The following is a 6,000-nucleotide window of genomic DNA, read 5'->3' on the forward strand; positions in this document are numbered from 1 at the left end:
GTGGGCGATTCTGGATAATAGAGTTCAAAAATATGGAATAACTAATAAAAACTTTTATTTTGAAGCGTTACAAAAAGCATGGGAGAATCTGCACTCACAACATTTGCAAAATCTAGTTGAAAGTATACCAAGAAGACTTCAAAAAGTTATTGAGGCTAAAGGAAATCATATTGACTATTAAGTAAAATAATATTATTGTTTCTTTAAATTAAAATTCTGTATTATCTTAACTGGCTTTTTAATTTTGTCACTCTTAAATACATGATTTCTAGAAATAAATAGAATATTAAATAAAAAAACCGCCTTTACTTAAATTTTTTTAAACTATAATATTTAATGGTAAATCTACCGATTAGCGAACCCACCTCCTATCACCTTGTCCTTGACATATATTATAGAGGTCACCCTCCTGAGTAACATTGTGCAAATTTTAACCGTCGGTCGTTGTTTACTAAAAGGTTATTAACAAACGAAGTTTAATGATTTTGCACGTTTTAAAACAGAGCACAAGATTAGGTCTTTGATGTCGTGCAAAAGGATTTCTTTCATCGTGCAAAAGGATTTTTCATTCTGCGTAACCAATAAAAAGATTTATTAAAAAAGTTATTTACTCCGTCTCATTTATTCCGTCGGTAATACAAACGACTCCAGCTTCCCCTTAATACTTCCCAAATACCCAAGCGTGCGATTCCCGCACGAGATACTGCTAACATACTTGCTAATGGTTAGACTGAGGGAAGAAATGGAAGAGAAGATGCTATTGCCGGAAACGCAGGCAGGGTTCAGAACAGGTAGAGGCACGATGGACAATATATACATACTACAGCGTATAATAAACTGGGAAGTAAAGAAAAAAGGAGGAAAACTCTACGGATTCTTTATGGATCTGAGAGAGGCTTTCGACAAAGTGGACAGAAGTGTACTGTGGGAAGCTATGAAGAGGAACAAAATAAGGAAAGGAATAATAGAGAGAGTGAAGGAAATATATGAGAGCACGAAATGCGCTATCAGAGTGTACAGGAGGTCCTCAGGTAGCTTCTGGACAGAGAAAGGTGTGAGACAGAGACTGAGGGATGTCCGCTCAGTCCACTCCTGTTCACGAACCAGAGCACGTATTGTGATAACTGTTCGGGAACGTTTCCGATTGGAATGATTCCGTTTTCCCCACATTTTTCCCTAGAAAAAAGAAAGGGAAGAACAGGGAAGAAAGGGACAAATGTGGAATTATTCCGATCGGAATCGTTTCCGAACAGTATCATAATACGTGCCCTGATAGCAGATGTGCAGGAGGAAATGAGAAAAGGACAGGTAGGAAGAGTGCAAGTGGGAGAAGAAAGGTTCTGGACCCTGGCGTTTCCTGACAACCTAGTACTGATAGCCAAAAGTGAGAAAGGAATGTGTTACGTCCAAGAGACTCCACGGTTCCTTGCTTCCACAGGAAATATTAAATTTAGAAATAGAAAAAATAATAATCTAACGAACTCCCCGTTGCGGAGAGTGCGACCGCACGGGTGCAGAGGCCAAGTAGTTTCAACAAATGTCACGAAATGATGTACGAATTATAAAACTCACAAACTTGACGCCTGTGCCCAGCCGAAACACTTGTTAGGCTAAGTATATCTGGGGTAAGCAGCTAAAATCACTTAAGGAAGACCGCTCCAGATCGGGAAAAGGTGGGCGGCATTTGAGAGACGTCACCCGTTGACGGCAATAAAATAATTCATCTAATTTTAATACCGAGAATCTCGCCATACATGGGCAGCCGCGAACCAGATATGTGATATAAATAAATCTGGACGAATGGAAACGGAAGTCTGGATTATATATGTAGGGGTCGAAAGAAGGGTCATTACAAGTGCCGCACTTTAATTCTCGAAAGCAATACCATAAACCTGTCAGATATCATGCTAATTTCAGAAGTAACAAACGCTGGTTCGTTAGAAACAAATTTTTTATATTTTTCTCGGAATTAGAATAACCTCCTCTTAAGCTCTTTCGGCCCTATATAAGGGAAACAATCTGGCCAGAGGATTGCATTTGATGATCTGGATTCAGCACGTACGAAAGTTTCGTTTCCGTCATCGGAACGTCGCGATAGAGTTCTGCCACAAAAATAGAGTCAGTGAAAAAACTTTAGCACATACGAAAAGTTTCGTTTCCGTCATTGAAAAGTCGCGATAGAGTTCTGCCACAAGATAAAGTCAGTGAAAAACTCCAGCCCAAAGACCCTCTGGCCGGGTCTGTTCCCTGATCGAAGGCAGCGGAACCGAAATCTCCATCCGAAGATCAGCATTGAAAAGAATAAGCAAACCTTCCATGTAAATTTATTTTTTTTCCCTTCTTACCAATTCGCGCCTTTTATTCTTGCTTTATCAAAGAGAGTTTATTTGGTTTTACCGTTTTAAGTGTCCCATATAAATCGTGGACGCAGAACCACGACTTCCCCGCCGGAAATATTGTCTACCGACCAAACGGCAGCCTCCCCCGAACCGCATCTAGCGACAGCCCACCTCAGTCCTCCTATCACGAATTTTTCGAGCGTTTATCTCCGTTAACTATAGACATTCTGTCTCCTACTTCCTCGACACATCCTAATCCACCTTCTCCGCCCTGCTGGTCCTCTCTCTCTCTCCCCGAACTGTCCCCTCGATGGTACTCACCCATCCCTTCCCGGAGCTCGACCAGTATCTCTCAAACAATTTACAAAACGCCTTTGCTGAAGAGTATCCGTAATTACCCATTCCCCCACCGTCTCCAGTCTCAGAAAACACCGAGATCTCTGGGCTACCTTTCCCGTCCATTTCCGCATTAAGGGAATTTTCCCAAGTCGCCTTTCAGTTATTATGTGAGTATTTCCTTGAATTTTTCCCTACCTACTCCTTTCCCCTTCCGCCTCACACCCTCGTTTGCGGACCTGAATCAATCAACGTACCTGCCCTCAGGGACGCACTCAGGAGCGCTGGTCCTGATACATTGGTTCCTTTTATCACCAGGAATCGCGTCCATCCCGTTCTTATCCCTGCATCTTACGTTCGTGAATTTTTATTAGATTTTTACTAAATACCCCGTAACCTAAGCGATTTAGACATAGAAGTGTGAAATCGGAACCTTTGTTTTACAAATTTTTAAAATTATAGTTTTTTTTATTAATTTAAAGTTTGCGTTTAATCATAAGAATTATAATCATGTTTAAATAAGATTTGTAATCCAACTTTAAGTTCATTTTAAATTATAGTTATTTTTTGTATCTTTAGAAATTATTTATTTTTGATTAAGTCTCTAATGTATTTATTAGACCAAATATAACATTGTTAATTTTGTAAAAAAAGACAAATTTCATTTATTTAACTACCCTCGTTTTACTCGCTTTCATCGACAGATCGTACAGGTCCTATCCCTGATAATAGGGATTCATTTCCCTTACCTAAAAGGGACCGACGAGTTGACCGTTTCGACTATTAGGGTAGATCGACTTTGGTCGTTGACCCAAACATCGAAGCGTATCGGTCAGCTCGAACTCGAAATTCTGCTGCTGAGTGCCAACGAACCTCGAGAGGCGTCTGGTTGCGCCTTTCCTTGAGCTCACGGAGCTCTGGACGTAACAAATGAAAGAGATGATGAAGAGAATGGAAAAATACCTGAGAAGGAAACGGCTGCAGCTAAATACTGATAAGTCGAAGATGATGTGTTTCCAAAGAGGTGGAGGAAGAAGAAGGAAAACAGAATGGAAATGGGAAGGAGTAGTTATAGAGGAGGAAGAGGAATACAATTATTTAGGATATATATTAAGGAAGAATGGAGGGAATGAGGGACAGATAAAGAGTTTAAAGAAAAAGGCGAATATGATAATAGGGCAGGTATGGGGATTAGGGGAACGTAGATTTAGAGATGATTTTGAAAGAAGGATGATGTTGTTTAAATATCTTGTATTGGGAGTATTAATGTATGGAGCTGAGATCTGGGGATGGAAGGAAAGTGAAGAACTGGGAAGAATACAAAAAAGTATGTTAAATGGACCCTGGGTCTTGACTCCTGTACACCGGATTATTTAGTATATAAGGAAACAAATATAGATAAGATAAATATAATAGCAGGATGTAGAGCGATGAATTTTGAGGAAAAAGCGATGAGAGAAGGGAGGAAAAAACTTGTAATAGAGTATATAAAGGAAAAGGAGAGGAAAAGAGGTAGTAATAAGGTAGGAAAGGAAAGAGAAGAATTTTATAGACAAAATTAGTTTAGTGCGGAGGGGGTGAGAATGCTTAGAGAGTGTAGGGAGGAAATAGTACAAATAGTGAAACAGAGAGAACGCGAGAGGCTAGGACAATGGATGGATGGAAAAATCAGAGTGACGAGATATAATGCGAGATATAAGGACATAATGGAGGTAGGAAGACCGAGATATTTAAGGAAGAAAGGAGAGAAAAGAAGCCAGAAATTGATTGCGAGGTGGAGATGCGGAAACGAAGAAGAAATAAACAGATTTTGGATGACAGAGGGAAAAAGGAAATGTCAAATATGTGAAGAAGCAGAAGGAACAATAGAACATATAATGGTACATGTAAAGCAGAAGAATAAATTAAGGTAGAAGGAAATATTAGGTGGGGAGGGAAAGAGAGAGGCAGTTAGATGGATGAGAGATGTTGGAAAATTAAGAGAAGACCAAAGGAAGAGATAGAAAGGAAAGTTGTAAGTAGGTATAAGAAAGCTGTAAGCAGGATGATTGGAAAACAGTAGGGTAGAAGAGGGTGGAAGGATGTGTGTGGAAAGGAATGAATGTTTAAGCATGTTATTGTAAACCAAGTCCCACTTTTTGACTGTAATGGTTGAAATAAATAAAGTTATATATATACAGGGTGTTCCAGAATTGTGTATGAAGCTCTCGTGAGCGGGGAGAATGAATTGAACTGAGAAGAAAAGTCCTTTACCGTTTTGAAATTTTCGCAATAGTTAACGAGTTATTAATTATTAAAAATCGCTATATTAGTCCGGCCTACCGCCGAATACAACCACGCGGCGAGATGCGACCGCCTAGAAATCGAGATTGCTAGGTACACGGGGAATTGTTTATTACAAGTGGCAATGGTTAGGCAGGAGCGAGCGTTTTTAAAAAAAAAGTAATTGGCGTATTAAAAACGCAAATACGGATGGGGCGCGTATATAGCGATATAGAGGTACTTTTAGCTTTTTTTTTTTAAAAATGCGTTTTCAGAATATGACTTTATCATATATGGTTGAATTTGATATTAAATATGCTTTAAGTTTTGTTGAAAAATAAATTTAAAAATTTTCAAAAATTGAGGGGGTGGAGGGATTTCGAAAAATATGACATTTTCGAAAAATCTAATTGCACTGTTATAAAGTACATTAGAAGCCATAAAAATTTTACTTGAAACTTTTTTTTTATATTTTTTATTGTTTCCACGGTATTCGCTAAGAAATATAAAAACCGATTTTTATCAACAGGGTGTTTCACCCCCTTAATAGCGATACGGGCCCGTATAAAAAAATACGTGTCTCATATTTTGACCTAGACAACAACATATTCAAAGCTTATCAAAATCGGCGTGTAGTACTTGAGTAGTGTTGCTTGTCAGTACGGAGCATTAATATTCGTTTATTGCGTGATACTTGTGAATTCATGAAAAATGGCTCGTTTTACAATCGCAGAAAAAATTGATATGATTTTTGCATATGGTGAATCTCACAAATAATCTGTCTTTCAAGTCGATTATCTCGAAAAATTTGCATTCAATAAAAAAAATGTTTCGAATAAAAAGTATTTGTTTTTATCTCCACTTTCACATAAAACAATAAAAACTAGGGGTTTCTGTTTAAAAAAAGTAAAGGTGACCTCTGTTTGACCTACAGCAGCGCCATCTATAATAAAACAGGTAGTGCCATCTTGTAACCCCTTTGATACCAAACAAATCTTGTTTAAAACATTTTTTTATACGATGCATATTTTACGAGAAATTTGTCATTATCATTATAAATGGT

This window comes from Ooceraea biroi, chromosome 8 (genome assembly GCF_003672135.1).
Source record: "Ooceraea biroi isolate clonal line C1 chromosome 8, Obir_v5.4, whole genome shotgun sequence".
NCBI classification, from domain to species: Eukaryota; Metazoa; Arthropoda; class Insecta; order Hymenoptera; family Formicidae; genus Ooceraea; species Ooceraea biroi.